General features: G+C 40.7%; 1 protein-coding gene across 8 annotated transcripts in view; it reads right to left on the reverse strand.

The window, feature by feature from the left end:
- Positions 1–20,299, reverse strand: part of LOC122564877 (disabled homolog 2-interacting protein-like) — a 684,630-nt gene that overhangs the window by 511,617 nt on the left and 152,714 nt on the right. Inside the window, exon 1 of one of the 8 annotated variants that reach the window (XM_043720278.1) lies at positions 496–580. The exons of the other annotated variants lie outside the window; for them this stretch is intronic. The gene's annotated coding sequence lies outside the window, so the exon portion shown is untranslated. Of the gene's footprint in view, positions 1–495; positions 581–20,299 lie in introns of those variants that run through there. 8 annotated transcript variants of the gene reach the window in all.

Raw genomic sequence — 20,299 nt, forward strand, 5'->3', positions numbered from 1 at the left:
AGTGGCAACAGGATTCTCACTTTTAATTGCCATACAAGAACCTCTGATGCAGGGTTACGGAGGTTGGGTTAAGAGAAATAAATAACAAATAACAAATAATATCTTGTAAATGGTGTTAAGACCAGTCATAAATGAAAAATAATCAACAGAATGCTCAGAGTGACAATCAACACGCAAACCTATATAGAAAATAAATTAAATCAGGAGGTTTTAATCTTGATTTCGTTCACAGCAGTAAGTTGTAAATGATCACCAGTATTTCCAAATAGATTCAAACAGGATTTGTAAAAGAAATACACTATGGGAATTAAAGAAACATAGAAAATAATTTTACTGGCTGTTAATGAACATGCCAAACCTTAAGCAGCAAAATAAAACAGAATCTTAGGGCACTTCCTGTAAGTAAATTAGTACGAAAAGCAATACATCCACTTTACAAATCCACAAACGAGAACACCTTTGATTTAGAGCTATTTATCTGAATTAAGATCCTACCTTTTAACTGCTGATTAACTAGGCATGAACCGATGACTAAAAGGATGTTAGATTTCCTTCTTCATCTGAGGCCAAATGCAACAAGTTATCCTTTCGCAATTTCCCTCCTTCAGTTTCAGTTGGGCATTTCAAAGAACTCCAAAGAAAAAGCATATAAATAAATCACAACAAGCAGAAATTGTACTCAACAGGTAAAACTTGAGGAAAGTGCTTTAAGTTTAGAAACTTGGAAGTTAAACCAGGAGTTACTGCAATCTCTTCAGCCGAAAGCCTGCTCAGCCAGCTGCACACTGGCTGCAACCCCCTACAGCAGATGGTGTTCACACATTCTCTACAAGCTGAATTCCTATGTGACAGCCAATCAGCAAGGGCTTTTCAAGAGACTGCACTCAATAGCCCAGCGTCTTACAGACAACATTACAGCTTTTACCAAAACAAGATGAATAAGCTGTCGACAATGGGAAAGCATACAGACTGAAAGCTATTCCAGACAGAGAGTGGGATGTGCTTTTAAAATGGAGAATACATAAAAGATTAAGCACAAAAGAATATTGCAACATACAAATAAATTATTAGTATGTGAAAAATCTTCAAGCAAGCAACACGCTAAAAGTATCATTTAATTTGCATATAATGCAGAATGCAAATTTTTTTAGTATTAATCGATCTCAAGTAAACTGGTAAAAATTCTCAAACACAAATCAAATATGATAACATAACTGTTAACAAGCATAGCATCCATTTTTAAATTTTTGTACAAATAAATCAGATAATCAACTTCAAGTGAGCATATCCCATGTGTATTTGTTGGTGCTAACTCAAAGAATAAATTGTACCCAAAAATATGTACTATAGCCAAAAATCAACATTTTAATTTATTTTTGAAATATAAAAATCAAAGTCCAAACTGAATTTGAAGCAATTGTGTTTTGTCATCATTAAGCATTTTGTACTCTGAGAATTCAATAGATTTCATCCAACCCACATCCCGCATTTCTCTCCTCACCCCTGCCCTCTCAAAACAACCAGAGGGTCTATTGGTCCATACTTTCCACCTTACTAACCTTCACATCCAAAAGATCCAAACTACCATTTCCACCACCAGACACATATCCCCTTCCGCTTCCTTGTCAGTGTTCCACAGGGACCATTCCTTCCAGGACACTGTGGTCCACTCCTCCACACCCAACATCTCCCCACACTCCCTTTTTGGAACAGCTTGTCATGGAGCCCAAAAAGGAGCAGGCTATTCTGGACCTAGTGCTATGTAATGAACCAGACTTTATAAAAAATCTTAAAGTAAGGGAACACTTAGGAAGCAGCGATCATAATATGGTAGAGTTCAGTCTGCAGTTTGAAAGAGAGAAGGCAAAATCGGATGTAATGGTGTTACAGTTAAATAAAGGTAACTATGAGGGCATGAGAGAGGAACTGACGAAAATAGACTGGAAGCAGAGCCTAGCAGGGAAGACAGTAGAGCAAAAATGGCGGGAGTTTGTGGGTAAAATTGAGGACACTGTACAGAGGTTCATCCCCAAGAAGAGAAAGATTATCCGGGGAGGGCTTAGACAGCCATGGCTGACAAAGGAAGTCAGGAAATCTATCAGAAAAAGAGAGAGCCTATAAAGTGGCCAAGAGCACTGGGAAATCAGAAGATTGGGAAGGCTACAAAAACAAACAGAGGATAACTAAGAGAGAAATAAGGAAGGAGGGGATCAAATATGAAGGTAGGCTAGCCAGTAATATTAGAAATGATAGTAAAAGTTTCTTTCAATACATAAGAAACAAATGACAGGCAAGAGTAGACATTGGGCCACTTCAAACTGATGCTGGAAGCCTAGTGATGGGAGATAAGGAAATAGCAGGAGAACTTAATAAGTACTTTGCGTCAGTCTTCACAGTGGAAGACATGAGTAATATCCCAACAATTAAAGGGAGTCAGGGGGCTGAGTTGAGTATGGTTGCCATTACAAAAGAAAAAGTGTTAGAAAAGCTAAAAGGTCTTAAAATTGATAAATCTCCTGGCCCTGATGCGTTACATCCTAGAGTTCTGAGGGAGGTGGCTGAGGAAATAGCAGAGGCATTGGTTGAGATCTTTCAAAAGTCACTGGAGTCCGGGAAAGTCCCAGATGATTGGAAGATCGCTGTTGTAACCCCCTTGTTCAAGAAAGGATCAAGGCAAAAGATGGAAAATTATAGGCTAATTAGCCTAACCTCGGTTGTTGGTAAAATTCTAGAATCCATCATTAAGGATGAGGTTTCTAAATTCTTGGAAGAGCAGGGTCGGATTAGAACAAGTCAACATGGATTTAGTAAGGGGAGGGTCGTGCCTGACAAACCTGTTGGAGTTCTTTGAAGAGGTGACAAGGGAAACCCAGTGGATGTGGTCTATCTAGTCTTCCAGAAGGCCTTTGATAAGGTGCCACATGGGAGGCTGCTGAGCAAGGTGAGGGCCCATGGTGTTCAAGGTGAGCTACTGGCATGGATAGAGGATTGGCTGTATGACAGGAGGCAGAGAGTTGGGATAAAAGGTTATTTTTCGGAATGGCAGCCGGTGACAAGTGGTGGCCCGCAGCTGTTCACATTATATATTAATGATCTGGATGAAGAGACTGGGGGCATTCTAGCAAAGTTTGCCGATGATACAAAGTTAGGTGGACAGCCAGGTAGTACTGAGGAAGTGGGAAGGCTGCAGAAGGATATAGACAGTTTGGAGGAGTGGTCCAGGAAATGATTGATGGAATTCAATGTGAGCAAATGCGAGGTCTTGCACTTTGGGAAAAAGAATAGAAGCATGGATTACTTTCTAAACGGTAAGAAAATTCGTAAAGCCAAAGTACAGAGGGATCTGGGAGTGCTAGTTGAGGATTCTCCAAAGGTAAACATGCAGGTTGAGTCCGTGATTAAGAAAGCGAATGCAATATTGTCAATTATCTCAAGGGGGTTGGAATATAAAAGCACTGTTGTGTTACTGAGACTTTATAAAGCTCTGGTTAGGCCACATTTGGAGTACTGTGTCCAGTTTTGGTCCCCACACTTCAGGAAGGACATACTGGCACTGGGGCGTGTCCAGCAGAGATTCACACGGATGATCCCTGGAATGGTAGGTCTAACATACGAGGAACGGCTGAGGATCCTGGAATTGTATTCATTGGAGTTTAGAACATTAAAGGGAGATCTAATAGAAACTTAAAAGATAATACATGGCTTGGAAAGGGTGGACGCTAGGAAATTGTTTCCGTTAGGCGAGGAGACTAGGACCCGTGGACACAGCCTTAGAATTAGAGGGGGTAAATTCAGAACAGAAATGCAGAGACATTTCTTCAGCCAGAGAGTGGTGGGCCTGTGGAATTCATTGCCACAGAGTACAGTGGAGGCTGGGACGCTAAATTGATAAATTCTTGATGTCACAAGGAATTAAGGGCTACGGGGAGAATGCGGGTAAGTGGAGTTGAAATGCCCATCAGCCATGATTGAATGGCGGAGTGGACTCGATGGGCCGAATGGCCTTACTTCCGCTCCTATGTCTTATGGTCTTATGGTCCCACAGCATCTTCCTATGTAACCACAGAAGATGCAACATTTGCCAGTTTGCTTCCTCCCTCCTCACTATCCAAACAAAGCAGCAATATACCTGCAATTCATTCAATCTAGTCAACTGTATGCAGTGCTAACAATGCAGTCTCCTCTACACTGGGGAAATGAAATGCAGACTGAGGGACTGCTTTGCGGAACACCTCCATTCTGTATATAAAAATGGCCCCGAGCTTTCAGTTGCCTGCCACTTCAATATACCGCTGTGTGCACACGCCAACATTTCTGTTTCAGGCTCACTGCAGTGCTCCAGCAAGACTCAATTCAAGCTGGACAAAGAACATCTCATCTTCCACTCGGGCACCTTTACAAACTAAAGGACTCAGTATCAAGTTTAACAATTTTAAAACATGAACACCTCCTTCCATATTTATACCCACCCCCACACTCCCAAACTTGTTCTGAAATAGGTTGCATTTAGCACAGCTGAAAGACATTTTTACATCCTCATGGTCCCCAGTATACCCATCTAGCTTCTCTGGTTCCCTAGCTTACTATCAAACAACCCCACTGTATGCTTTTTGATCATCTCTCTTTCTTTTGACTCCTTCACCACCTATCCACTCACTCCTCCCCCCACCTCACATCATAAGCATCAATACCAACTTTTCCTACCTGCTTTCAGTTCTGAAGCAGGGTCACTGAACTCTAAACATTATGGCCAGGCTTACACACGTTTTGGTGGTTTAACAACATTAAGAGCCAACTACAATGGAGGTGATTTCGGTCAGCTTCAGGTACCTATGTTGGTTTCACTTTCAATTTATTTATTTTTTCACTTTAATTTTTGCCTTTTCTCTCGGATTTCCTTTATTTTTGCTTTATGCTATTCCCTTTCTCACCTTTATCCCCTTAAGAAAGCTGATTTAAAAGCCGAAACCTTGGTGTTATAATATTATAAGCTTGTAGTTGCAAGTTTCAGCAACTAGTTGATGTTCATACCAAATCAAGATAGATGGCTTCTCTCTTGCACCAAATTAGAGACAGAAAATGGCAAAACCAACTGCCATTTGCACATTTAAGTCTTGGAACAATGGTTTCAAGTATTTTTTAAAAAGCAATAATTAGCTTTCAAAAGGGCTTTGGAGCAGTACTGTCGGAATTATTAAACAGCTGTTTTCTTTAATCCTAACTACAGACACCCAGTATTTCTTTTGAGAGGGATGGGATCGAGAGATGGAGTTTTCAGTACATTTGCTTCACAATCAGGAATTTCTTCTAACTTGAAAGTTACATTTTAATCAGAAAAGAATTTGCTCCATCGTCTTTACTCACAGAGACTGATAATGCTGAATAACCACTATTTTTGATATCCAGGGCTGTTGTCCATTCGAACTTCAATTAGTTTTTAAAATGATCTACCATCAAGTCCTTGCAGTCTTCTTTATAATGGCCACTACTACTTACTGTGCGCATTTTCCTTCCAGTAAGGTATCACTACCGGGTGTGACAATACGTTCTTGTAAAACAAAACTTAAACATTGGCAATGTGGTACTGATTACTACAGCTTATTGTTATGTATATATATTTGATTCACAGGCACACAGGTGCTGGATTAGTATTAATAAATTTGGTTGGAAAGAGCTGCATGCTTCAAATGGCCCAGCTAAGATGGAGCCTGAGAAATTTATACCCTCGGATCACATGCTATAATCATGACAGATATGTATGTTGACATACTAAGTGTGAGACATAACACTGCATTCAAGCAATACTGAAACGAAACAAAAAACAACAGCCAAGTGTATAAAGACAATCTCCATAGATTTTATTTTGGTATACAGTACAAAGTTCTTCCTTTACATGCCATCAAGTCTTTTCTCTGTACTGTTGCTACTCCCTGAAATTTTCAGGAATTATCTTGCAATAATGACAACCTTGTGTTATATTTTCAATACTGTGAGTGACAATGAGAGAAAACTGACCATATCACTTTCTAGATTATGAACTTCTCTTATGGCTACTCCATACTATTCAAGTCAAAAAATTAGAGCAAAAACAAGAATCATCTTCTCAACTCATCTATTTTACATCAAAGCCTTCCTTAACCTCTAACCGTTTTGCAATTGCAAACCAAGTTTTTCAATTTACCACTGCATAAATTAGAGATACACCTTTCTAAGATTCAGTGAGACTATTGGTTTGTTTTGGTGGGTTTCCTCTGGGTGCTCAGGTTTCCTCCCACAGTCCAAAAATGTGCAGGTTAGGTGAACTGGCCATGCTAAATTGCCTGTAGTGTTAGGTGAAGGGGTAAATGTAGGGGAATGGGTCTGGTGGGTTGCTCTTCGGAGGGTCGGTGTGGGTTGTTAGGCTGAAGGGCCTGTTTCCATACTAAATAATCTAATCTAATCTACTCCACATATTAAAATGGAAATACAGAATTCTTATTTTAATAAATACTCAAATACAAAGCAAAAATATTTTACAGTAGCAATCGATTCACAATTTTTTTAAAAGGGCAATTACTTCTCTGCATAGACGGAAATACATCTGACATAAATTTAAAAATTGCTAAGAGCTACTACACAAAGATACACAACACAGCACCATAGATAATAAATATCTGCAGTAATCGCACCTAACATTCTTACAGATAGCAGTGCATTTTAAGTCCATTACCAAGAACTGTTTAGAGCGGGGATCAAGAAAGTGCACTGATCCTAACCAGTTATTTTAGTAAAGTCATATAGCTAGCCTCAAACTCCAACTAGGATTAGGGAGAGGAAAGACTAGTGTTGGTGAAAAGGTGGGTTGGGTTCAGAGTGATGCCTCTTACAATCTGCATTAGCCACAATACCATTCCAGTTTAATCCGACATGGATACAAAACATCCAACAAAACTGCATCTGTGATTCAACAAAACCATAGTTCATAGGTATCACCTCCAGAAATTAGAGTTTTATAACAGAATTGCAGATTACATAGAGTATCCTTGATGGGCCTTCCTCACTAGTCTTCTCTTCCAACAGACTTACTTTATACTTTTAACTTCAAACATAATCTAAATTTATCCAAATATTTTACTATTCTCGCAAACACAACATTTGGGAGGGTGTGCCCTTTAATTCAACATAAAAAGTAATGTGGTATAATTGCAGTGCAGCACTGGAGATACTTTCCACTGTATACAGTCATTATATTTAGCTTGTTAACCAGCAAAGGCATTTGAGAATTCCATTCACTGCCAAGTTAACTGACATTAATGGAATGTTTTCTAACAAGTGTATTTTTTTTTTCTTTAACGTTTTCATTGCAATGGAGAGCCACTATTTTAAAAATCAAATGTGGAAAATACTCCAATGAAATAAAAATATGAATAAGATTTCACTAGTGTGAGATACAAATGTATCACTAAAAGGTAGCAACTCCTCAATATTGGAAAAAGAGTAGCCAGTCAGCAAACTGCAAAGAAAGCAGCAGGTATAATTATGAAAGATTGCATCTGCTCTTTAATTGCGACCATGCAATCGCAAAAAGGCAAAATATAATAAATTATTCTTTAGTTTTAACTGGTTAGTATTTAAGATAAATTAACACCATTGCAAAGTGATACTAGTTCTTGTAACTTGCATGAAGTTGATGCACCAGCCCAATATGAAAAATAGAAAAAATTATTTTTTAAATCAACACATCATTTCCAAACTGTGGAATCTTTATGTCATGAATGTATCTGCAACAAAATAAAATGCGGTTTATGTACCAGGCTTTCCCCATAACCTTCATACTCTCCTTGAGAGTGACAGGATTGAGGTGTCTACCTGTTAAGAAGATGCCCACTGGCTGCTGTTTATTTATTAACAATACTTCTACAGGCTTCATTCAGAAATCCAATGATAATTGAGTAAAGTGCTAACACATAAATGTAGGCAATGGAGAAATTTAAAGAAAACTTTTGTCTTGCCCTCTTTGAACAGATATTTGAATATTTAATCTAGGCTCTTGTTCTCACGAAATAATCTCCTTCTACCAAGTGGATATCCAAGCTAAACATGCAGTCTTTTAATCCAGGTATTTCAACAGTGAAAACGGCAGGAAACAACAGAGACCACAACCCCCAATGATATTTACCCCTTTAGTACCAGCCTTGGTTGATTCAAGAGGAGCAAAGAACTGGGAAAGAGAGTATGGCACTGAAGATCACTTTCCACATTTATAGATTTGCCAAAAAAAGTGTGAGAGACATTATTTTGGAGCTACACGATTCTATAAGCTCATTGCACATTCTTGCATGGGATCATCCCAATACCGACATAAAATTGCAATCATATACTTCAGTTAATCTTATAGGGCCACTAACTTTTGGAGAAAAATACAATTTCTCTTCCCTAATGTACCAAATCCAATAGCACTGATTAGGTAAATGTAGATTATATTTATATCTGTTTGATCTGATATAATTATCCAACATTTTCTTTCAAAGTGGCTGCACAGACTTCATTAATTTTCTGACATGCATTTCCTGGAAAAAATGAAAAAGATTAACTCTGTCCTTTCATTAGCCAGTTAAGAAAAATGCTGGTAACTTTTACAGATGACATGTATTTTACGTGACACGTATTTCAAGACAGCTATTGAATTTGAATAGAAAGAGACAATATAGGAGTACAAGAACCTCTTTTCTACCGCAACAAGTACTTTGAAGAAAGCTAAAAATCACACAACACCAGGTTATAGTTAAACAGGCTTACTTGGAACCACTAGCTTTTGGAGCGCTGCTCCTTAATCCACCTGGTGTTGTGCGATTTTTAATTTTGTACACCCCAGTCCAATACCTGAACCTCCACATCATTCGAAGGAAGCAGTTTAGTGCTATTTACATATACTATCATCTTGTTTTTCATCCAACTTTTCCATTTCTGTACCTCTTTAATTCAAGGTTAAAGGTAGCAGAGGAACATTATTTGAATTTTATGAAACATTTGTGAAATTTGTAAATTCCTGATATTCTGAAACCCAGTTAAATGTAATGTTGGGTAGTAGGACTTTCCAAAGCTTCCGAGTCAGTAAAGGCATGGAGGAGGGCAGGAGTTCACTAAAGCAAATTCTTAGTTGCAATGTCTTTCGTTCCTCCCTCCTTCCTGATCAGTAGACTGACTTTGTTTCCAGCACCCTCACCTCGTGATCTCTCTCCATTCACTTTTCTTCACAATTATTAGTCAGTACATTCCTGCACTAATCTACCATCAGCCCTGTGATCTCTCTTGGTTTCTCCATCCCTGTCAAGTGCTTGAATCACCTCCACCCTCCCAGTGATCTTTCCTGACAAGCCTGTGATCACAAGCCAGAGTACTCTCCCTGACACCCTGCTCCCAATGTGCCAATCCAACTTCAACAACACCACAATCTTTCAATATGTCCACTCCTTTCTACTGTTGGGTCAACTACTCCACATCCACAAATAGAGATCTGTTCATGTGACTGGAGCCTGGTGTGCAGTGGCATATCACAGACATTACTTACTGTTTATGATATTCATATATGTTGAGAGAGTGGGAGGGATGACAAGTAAGTTTGTGGATGACACAAAGATTGGCTGGGTTGGTGACTGAGAGGAGGGAGATGTTATGTTGCAGGAAGATATGAATAGTTCTTGCCTAATACTTTCAAAATTAGCCTTCCTCCAATTTAGAACATCAACTTTTAGGTCTGGTCTATCCTTTGCCATCACTATTTTAAATCTAATAGAATTATGGTCGCTAGCCCCAAAGTGCGCCCCCACTGACACCTCAGTCACCTGCCCTGCCTTATTTTTCAAGAGTAGGTCAAGTTTTGCACCTTCTCTAGTAGGCACGTCCACATACTGAATCAGAAAATTTTCATGTACACACTTAACAAATTCTTCTCCAGCTAAACCCTTAACACTATGGCAGTCCCAGTCTACGTTTGGAAAGTTAAAATCTCCTACCATAATCACCCTATTTTTCTTACAGGTAACAGAGAACTCCTTACAAATCTGTTTTTCAATTTCCCTCTGACTATTAGCGACTCTATAATACAATCCCAATAAGGTGATCTTCCCTTTCTTATTTCTCAGGTCCACCCAATTAATTTCCCTGGATGTCTTTCCAGGAATATCCTCCCACAGTACAGCTGTAATGCTATCCCTTATCAAAAACGCCACTCCCCTTCCTCTCGTGCCTCCCTTTCTGTCCTTCCTGTAGCATTTGTGTCCGGGAATATTAAGCTGCCAGTCCTGTCCATCTCCAAGCCACATTTCTCTAATTGCTGTGATATCCCAGTCCCATGTTCGAAACCATGCCAAGTTCATCTGCTTTCCCTGTGGGCCTTTTGCATTGAAATAAATGCAGTTTAATTTATCAGTCTTACCTTGTTCTCTGCTTTGTTCCTGCCTGGCCTGACTGTTTGACTTGCCTTTGTTCTCAACTGTGCCAGTCTCACATTGATCGCTTTCCTCACTATTTCCATGGGTCCCACCCCCCCACCTTAATAATTTAAATCCTCCTGAGCAGCTCTAACAAATCTCCCTGCCAGTTTATTAGTCCCCTTCCAATTTAGATGCAATCCGTCCTTCTTGTACAGGTCACTTCTACTCCAAAAGAGATTCCAATGATCCAAAAATGTGAATCCTTCTCCCATATACCGCTCCTCGGCCATGCATTCATCTGCTCTATCCTCCTATTCCAAGCCTCAATAGCTCGCAGCACTGGGAGCAATCCAGATATTACTACTCTCGAGGATCTCCTTTTTAAATTCCTGCCTAACTCTTTATATTCTCCCTTCAGGATCTCATCCTTTTCCATTCCTGTATCATTGTACTCATTGGAGCCAATGACCTCCTGCTGGACCCTCTCCCCCTTGAGAACACTCTACACCCTCTCTGAGACATCCTTAATCCTGGCACCAGGGAAGCAACACATCTCTCTGCTTTTTCGCTGCTGGCCACAGAAACGTCTGCCTGTGTCTCGGATTGGAGTCCCCTAAAAAAATTGATCTCTTGGAACCTGACGTACCACTCATTGCATTAGAGCCAGTCTCAATGCCAGAAACTTGGCTGTTAGTGCTACATTCCCCTGAGAATCTATATCCCCTACATTTTCCAAAACAGCATACTTGTTTGAAATGGGGTTAGCCACAGAAGACTCCTGCACTACCTGCCTACCTCTCTTACCTTTCCCCGAGTTAACCCAACTATGTGACTGTATCTGCGACTTTGCTCCCTTCGTATAACTGCCATCCATCACACCCCCTTGGTCTTGTAAATTCCTCATTGCCTCTGTCACTCCAACCAATCCATTCGATCCGATAGAATTCGTAACCAACGGCATTTATTGCAGATAAAATCCTCAGTAACACGCAAACTCTCCCTAAACTCTCACATCTGGCAAGAAGAGCATATCACACTATTAAGGGCCATTTTTGCTTCTTCCAATCTACCGACCCAGAAAATAGCACTGTCTTGTTCCTCAACAAAACAATGTTCCAGGCTAACTTAATACTTATGGCTTATGTTTTTAAGTTTAATTCAAGAGACATATCTCAATAAAATATATAATCAAGAAAGAACCCACTCTATTTGCTATTGCAGACTTACAGCAAGGCCCCAAGGCCACAATTAAAACTATTCACTTCTCTGTCTCTATGCTGTGACCTCTTTCAAACAGGTTCTGCTAGGATCAGTTGTGATTTTTACTGTTTGTTAATTTTCCCAGACACACTCCAATGACAAGCGATAAACAAATTCAACAGCAAAGGCAGTAACTGCGCAGGTTCAGCAGGTTCACAGCTGTGTCAGTTAGCAGTGTGGGTTCTTTCTCTCTCTTTCTCCTGCACAGACCTCACCATGTGCTGCCTTTGTCTGTTCCTCTCCCTTTTAAAAGTGCAGTTGTTTTGATTTTTTTTCCTCCAAAGTTCCTAAACAATGCAACAGCGTATAAAACAGTAATTGCTGCTCCTGGAGTTCAAGGAAATCACCTGCAACACCTAAAATACCTCAAAAATGGAGCAGCCTGTTACAGCCAGAAATTTTTCCCGACCTCCAACTTGGCTGAAGATATAAGCAGGAGTGTCAGGGGCTCTGACCATTCAGGAGCTCTGACCATTCAGAAGCTGTCTCCGTGCAAGCTGGGTCAGTGTCATACACTGTGCATGTGTTAAAAAAAAGGGTGACTTAATGATGGGATACTGGCCTTCTGGTTATTTCAGTAATATATTTTTGGCAGTCCAAAAGGCCTACAATGCTTAATTCTATATTACAATTCTATAATACCTTGTTAATATGTATAGAGATCCTCCCTCAAAATTCCAAGTCTGACCACTTGCTTCCCAATACCCTCATGATCTTTCACAATCCCCACCCTTGTTCAACCACACTCCTAGACAAGCCCTCAACACCTTTCTGCTGCCTCCCCCATCCTCTTCCCAATCAACCAATCATGTTTCCCAGCTGCCAGGGAAAATATCCCAATTGCCCTTGGTTACATTTGGTATAGACCAGATCAAGCTCCCTCAAACTATATTAAGATGACAGTTTAGACCCTTACATTTTTGTATTTTAACAGCAAGTGTAAGGCAATGTGTCCTGAATACAATTCATTTGATCAAACTACCAGACTTAGAACAAATCATACTTTATTTATACCATACATTTAAAGTACAGACAAAATTTTTTAAAAAGACTTAACTGTAATTCTATCAAACTGCTTAACAAAATAACATATATTAACTACTCACAGACTGTTACAATACAGTAACATCCCATAAACACACCCTTGGCAAAGACAAATTCAGTAAAATAGATTTTCTGCAAATCACGTTTTCTCGCAATGCCACATACACAATGTTCAAATTGAATGGCTGTAACAATGAGCTCCATCTAAACAGTCTGGCATTTTTATCCTTAAATTTCTCCACAAACCTCAGTGGGTTATAATCAGTGCATATGAATGTCCCAGATGTGTTACTGGTTACATAAACATTGAAATGTTGTAATGCCAACGCTAAGTTCAAAGTCTCCTTCAACTGTCGAACATTTCTGCTGATGCATGTGCTATTTCCTGAAAAATTACCCAACAGGTCTTTCTATTTTCTCGTCGTCTTCGCACAGCACCGACACCCACATCACTTGCATTGATAGCCACCTTGAATGGCTTTGCATAATTAGGTGTGACTAGACTGGGGCAGTGGTTAACACAGCTTTCAGGCTGTCAAATGCCTTCTCACAGTCACTGTCCACTGAAACCTCTTTCCTTTATTTAGCAATTCACTGAGTAGAGCAGTCACACTGCTAAAAATTGGTTAGAATATTCAATAAAATCTACTCAATCTCAGAAACCGTAGTACTGCTCTTTTTGTTGATGGTATGGGAACCTCTCCAATTACCTTTGTTTTTGCATCCCATAGGGCCATTTGTCCAATAATATGGTCCAGGAAGGTGACTTGGGCTTTGGCAAATACGCTTTTAGCCAGGTTTACCACTAAGCCTGCCTTCTGAAGTCGATCGGACAAGTCTGATAAATGTTGCAAATGTTCCTTCCATGTCTGACTGAAAATGACCAGGTCATCTATGCATATGACACAGTTGGGTAATCCAGCAATGACCTTATTGGTTAGTCTCTGTAATGCAGCTGGTGCATTTTTTCACACCAAATGGCATGGCTTTAAACTGATAAAGTCCATTTGGCGTTACGAAAGCCAAAATTGTCTTCGCTCTTTTGGACAAAGGCACCTGCCAGTATCCTCTGAGCAAGTCCAACTCCAAAATATAAGTTGCTTGTCCCACCTTCTTAACACAGTTTACAAACACAGAATCGGATATGCATCAATCTTTGTAACTGCATTGATTTTTCAATAGTTCACACATAACTGTTGGGTACCATCTGGTTTTGGTACCCATTACTATGGGTGAGCTCCAGTCATTGTAACTCACTTTGATTAAGGCATTTGATAAGGTTCCCCACAGTAGGCTGTTGTACAAAATACGCAGGCATGGAATTGAGGGTGATTTAGCAGTTTGGATTAGAAATTGGCTAGCTGAAAGACGACAGAGGGTAGTGGTTGATGGGAAATACTCATCCTGGAGTTCAGTTACCAGTGGTGTATTGCAAGGATCTGTTCTGGGTCCACTGCTGTTCGTCATTTTCATAAATGACCTGGATGAGGGCATAGAAAGTAGGTCAGCAAATTTGCGGATGATACTATGGTCGGTAGAGTTGTGGATAGTAACGAAGAATGTTGTAGGTTATAGAGGGTCATAGATAAGCTGAAGAGCTGGGCTGAGAGATGGCAAATGGAGTTTAATGCGGAAAAGTGTGAGCAGATTCACTTTGGAAGGAATAACAGGAATGCAGTGTACTGGGCTAATGGTAAGATTCTTGGTAGTGTAGATGAGCAGAGAGTTCTCGGTGTCCAGGTACATAGATCCTTGAAAGTTGCCACCCAAGTTGATAGGGTTGTTAAGAAGGCATACGGTGTGTTAGCTTTTATTGGGAAAGGGATTGAGTTTTGGAACCATGAGGTCATGTTGCAGCTGTATAAAACTCTGGTGTGGCCACACTTCGAGTATTGCGTACAGTTCTGGTTACCACATTATAGGAAGGATGTGGAAGCTTAGGAAAGGGTTCACAGGAGATTTATTTGGATGTTGCCTGGTATGGAGGACAGGACTTATGAGGAAAGACTGAGGGACTTGAGGCTTTTTTCGTTAGAGAGAAGGTTGAAAAATGACTTAATTGAGACATATAAGAAAATCATAAGGTTAGATAGGTTGGACAGTGAAAGTCTTTTTCTTCAGAAGGCGATGGCGAGCACAAGGGGACATAGCTTTAAATTGAGGGGTGACAGATATAGGATAGATGTCGGAGGTAGTTTCTTTACTCAAAGTAGTAGGGATGTGGAATTGCCTACAACACTACTAGACTCGCCAACTTTAAGAATATTTAAATGGTCATTGGATAGGCATATGGACGAGAATGGAATAGTGTAGGTTACAATGGGCTTCAGAGTGGTTTCACAGGGTGGTGCTATATCGAGGGCCGACGGGCCTGTACTGCACTGTAATGTTCTATGTTCTATGATTATGTTGTCTTGAAGCATGGATTCAATTTCCTTTTGAACCTGTGCCAACTTCAGAGTTATGCCTATAAAGAATGTTGCTTAATCGGAACTGCATCTCCTATATCTACATCATGCATAATTAAGTTAGTATTTCCCAGTTTATTTCCACAATGGTTAGCACTGCTGCCCCACAGCACCAGGGACCGGGTTCAATTCCCACCTCGGGCAACTGTCTGTGTGGAGTTTGCACATTCTCCCAGTGTCTGCATGTGTTTCCTCTGGGTGCTCCGGTTTCCTCCCACAGTCCAAAGATGTGCAGGTTAGGTGAATTGGCCATGCTAAATTGCCTGGAGTGTTAGGTGCATTAGTCATGGGAATGGGTCTGGGTGGGTTGCTCTTCGCAGGGTCGGTGTTGACTTGTTCCGCCGAAGGGCCTGTTTCTACACTGTAGGGAATCTAATCTAATATCTCCCCATGTGATAGAAATAACTCTTTCAGGTTATTTCGATTTTCCTCTAGAAGGTAATTTAATAATTTATCCCAATTTTTGACAACTTCCTCATTGTCCAAATTAATTTGAGGAAATACCAATGCAGAATCCTCTAAACTTGGTTCTTCCTTCTGTGTCGTAACAATAACACATTCTCCTCTTGCTTTCCTTCCCTGTCAAAATACCTTTTGAGCATATTCACATGACACACAGATTTCTTTATGTCTCAGGTCCTTATCAAATAGTTCACCTCACTCAGTTTCCTTTTGACATGAAAAGATTCACTAAATCTTGCTTTTAAAAGTTCACCTATCACGAAGTAAAACTGACATCTTATCTCTCATAGCAAAATTGCGAGTTTTTGATTTCTTGCCTGCTTCCTGTTTCATTGTATGCTATGATACTTTTAAATGCTGTCTAGTCACCTTCCCTCTCTATTTAATCATTCCCAAACTTTTGACACATAGTCCAAATGTGCAGTCTCTGAATTCTGACTTACAAATTTCTTCTTAAATCAATTTTAGCCATCCTCTCACTTCATGCCCAAAAACTACTTCAAATTAATGAAATTTGGTTGATTCATTTGGTGCATCTCTGATCGCAAAAAGTACAAATGGAACTCCCTTATCCCTATCATCCGAATAGTTTTGACTATAAGCCCACAACGTGGTCTTTATGTCTGATGCCACCTTTCTAGCACTCCCTGCAACCCTGGATAGTAACCAGTAGATGTGAATTGTTTTGTTCCTAAGCTGTCCATAACTTCCTTGAATAATTTTAATGTGAAGTTTGACCGTTGATCTGATTGTATCTCTGTGGGTAGTCTTTATCTTAAGAAAAATTTGAGTAATTCCTCTACAATCCTTGTAGGATGTGGATGGGTTTTATTACTGCTTATGGTTTTTGAATTACCTGACACGATATGTCTGCCAAAAATCAACAACTCCTCGTGCAGTCCAGGCCAGTAAAACTGTTTTTGTATTTTAGCCTGAGTTTTTCTCACTCCTAAGTAAACCCCTAGACGAAGTTCATGCACCACTCGCAACCTCTCTCTTCTATCACCCACAGGCAATACTATTTGATGAACTTCTGTCCATGTCTCATCTGTCTGAGTATGTGATGGTCTCCATTTCCTCATTAAGACATCATTTTTAAGAATAGCAACATTCAGGGATACATTCAGAATCTTTTTGCCTGTACGCCAATTAATACAATTGTTCTAAATTTTCATGTTTCTGCTCCAACAGTAAATTTATCTGAGCTAAAGATGTCTGCTGTGTCATCTATCTGCTCCTGGTTTGGCTTAACCATCTGATCAAACAGGGTCTCTGCTAATTCTAGGGGAAAGTGAGGCCTGCAGATGCTGGCAATCAGAGTCAAGAGTGTGGTGCTGGAAAAGCACAGATCAGGCAGCATCTGAGGAGCAGGAGAATCGTTGTTTCCGGCATAAGCTCTTCATCAGGAATGGTTGATATCGTGGCGACAGTTAGAAATGAAGAGGTCAAGGGCAGGTAACAGTCCAGCACGTGGTGTCCAGATGGATGAGGTGTGTTGGAGGTGAGAGAAGGGGTCCTCGGTGAGTGGGCAAGAGTCTTGATTGAAAAAGTGGGCCCGGGGACGGAGGAAGAAATGTTAAGGTCTCGATGCGTGTCAAACTCATGAATCCGGAAGCATTGAGGAATGAAGGTGAGGCCTTTGCTGAGGACTAAACGTTCATCGTCAGTGACAAGGAGGTCTGGGGGGAATAGTAAAGACATGGCAGAGCTGGAAACTAGGACCTGGGGTGGGCTGGAGCTGGGTGTGGGGGTGGAGACAGTTACTTGAGTGGGTGTGATTATAGGATCAGGACTGACGTCACCAACAGAAGAGACTCTCACAATGGGGGCAGAAGTGACATCAGCGATGGAGTCATCAGTGTCCAGGTGAGTGACGTCTTTCGGGGCAGACGTGGCTGCAGTTGTGGCAACTATGGGGGCAGAAGTGACGTGCAGAGTAGGTTTTCCATCTGTGCCGGAGGCGGTGAATCTCGCAGCGGTGATGGATTCTGCAACGGTAGAGGAGGTGGTCATCTTCCCGGCAATCGCAGAGGTGGTGTGGTTGGCAGTGGCTGCGGTCCATGCGGTGGTGTCATAATTCACCACAGCAGTTGTGGAAGGATTGGCCGTGTGGCTAATGGGAGTCTGAGCAGTTCCAGAGGCCAGGAGAAGCCTCTGAAATGGTCAAGAAAACCCATGTATTGAGGTAAGTACCTGAACGTTTGTTTAACTTACTTTCTTTTATGTCCGATATGGTGGAGAAATCCATTTGTTGAGCGTGTGAGTTCTTCTGAGGATGTAGAACAGCAGAGGTCCGTTGCAGGTCTGGGAGAGAGTGGCCCTGAGCTGAGGCAGGGCTGACTGCAGGTAGAGTAAGTACCGGCACATGGCTGCTAGCATGGAGTGGAGGATCTGGAAAGAGAATCGGTGCTGAAGGTTTTGGATTTGTAGTAATTCAGGTCCAAATTGTGTTAGTCTAGAGTCCAAATGGGATCAGTCATCTTGTAGGCAGGCACTGAGGAAGGAGGTGTGTCTGCTTCAGGGCAGAGGAGATGACCGGGGGGGGCGGCATGGGGTACTTACTCACTGGGATCTGCGTGGAGAGAGGAGGAGAACTTCTTCAGTAGGTATCCGTAGAAGAGGCTTTGCAGTAGGATTGAAATCAACTAGGAGAAAGTGAGGACTGCAGATGCTAGAGTGTGGTGCTGGAAAAGCACCCAAGGTCAGGCAGCATCCAAGGAGCAGGAATGATGAAGGGCTTATGCCCAAAATGTTGATTCTCCCGCTCCTTGGATGTTGCCTGACCTGCCGTACTTTTCCAGCACCGTCTCGACTCTGCTAATTCTACTTAACTTTCTTTGATCTCACCTGTTTCAACTGGTGACCTCATTACCACACAGTCAGGAAAAATTCCAGGATATGTGTCCTTCAACCACAGTAGGCAGCACTCGTACTGTGTGCTGAATCAACAATATCAAGGACAAATTGTATTCCTGGAGCTGAAAGAGTTGTCCAGTACCCTACCACAACTTCTCCACTCTTCATTGGACACACTAATCTCACTTTACCGAATTAAATGTTTCTTGTCTCACCATGAATTCCTGTTCTTAGTACTTTTTCTGGCAATAGACCTTCAGAGGTACATTTCGCCGCATCTTTCAACATCACAGATTGAGAGGATTCTGTATCTCTTAATATTGTAAACTCTTTACCTTTTGCTCCTGGCCTAGGTGAGTAAACTTTACCTTTGCAGGTATATGGTTTAAAGTGATCTGGCACTTCCTCCTTAACCAACCTCTGATCAGCTTGTACAATCTGGTGCAGCTTTATAGCCTCCACTGTACTTGCTATTACCATTCCAACAAAATTCACTGGCTTATCCATTTTTCCTACATCTAGCTTGAGTGCCTTTTGCCTGAGGCAGCATCTGTTAGCTACAATCAAACTGGCCCTAAAACCCAACCAAACCCAGAGTCTGTGACTTTTATTACCTCTCTGAAAAAAATAACCAAGGACAACAAAACTTTGTTAAAGGAGCAGCATTCTCACAATTACAAATATTTTTTACTATACCAGTTCTTTGAACATTGAAGTGCTGCATTTTTGGAAAATGGCAAATTTTCAATAGTTACCACATCTAACACAAATAAAATGGAATGAAAATTTAGCAAACGGGTTTGAGAAACTGGAAGTGGGAAACTTTCCAATACAATAAATCTCAAAATAAATATTTTGGATGTAAGACAAAAAAACTGGATGCATTATACAATAAAGGCAGAACACTGCAGATGCTGTATATCTGAAATAAAAGCAGAATGCGCTGGAAAACTTCAGCAAGTCTAGCAGCATCTGTGGAAAGAGAATTAATGTTTCGAACCCAGTATGAATTTTTTTCAGAATGCCAACGAATGCCATAAGACCTCCACATATGCTGCTTCGTCTGCTTTGTAAATTATAGAGATTTGTGGTTAATGAGGAGATCAAAAGGTAAACAGAAACTTAAGAAGAGGCAAAGTTACTAAAGATAAACATAAGAATTTTTTAAAAATATAATCAGAAAAATCAAAACTGGAAGTGAGGTGAGTTAAGGTAGGACAATGTAGGTCACAAATGGAAATGGTAAACACTGCAATAAATAAAAGCAAATGAAGGAACAGTAGAATGCTTCAGTGATGAAGGGGAGAGTCTAACTGGGCAGGGCAGAGGTTTAACAAAAGCTAATATCTTGTATCAGTTTTTCAACTGCCCAAGATAATAGTAGAAAATGAAATGCTTCTGCAAAGATTAGCAAAATTCAGGGAGGGTACTCAGGTCTTAATAACATGCACCCACTTGCTGTTTAACAAAAAGCTTGGTAAAAAGTGAATATAATGGGAGGCCCCCAAAGGAAAACACTTCAGAACCTGGATAGCCACTGTGCCCTTCCCGATAGCTGCGAACCAGGCGCCTGATGGGAAAGTTATGACTACATTCCTAGTAGGAGCAAATTACTGCAGATGCTGCAATCTGTACCGAAAACAATAAATGCTGGAGATCACAGTGGGTCAGGCAATATCAATGGAGAGAGAGCAAGCTAACATTTCAAGTCTAGATGACGCTCCTACTTTGGCCCACGCTAAAAATATTTTCAGGGTTACACTGATACAATAGGGCTCTGATTTGTATACCTGC

The sequence above is a fragment of the Chiloscyllium plagiosum genome, chromosome 30 (assembly GCF_004010195.1).
Source record: "Chiloscyllium plagiosum isolate BGI_BamShark_2017 chromosome 30, ASM401019v2, whole genome shotgun sequence".
NCBI classification, from domain to species: Eukaryota; Metazoa; Chordata; class Chondrichthyes; order Orectolobiformes; family Hemiscylliidae; genus Chiloscyllium; species Chiloscyllium plagiosum.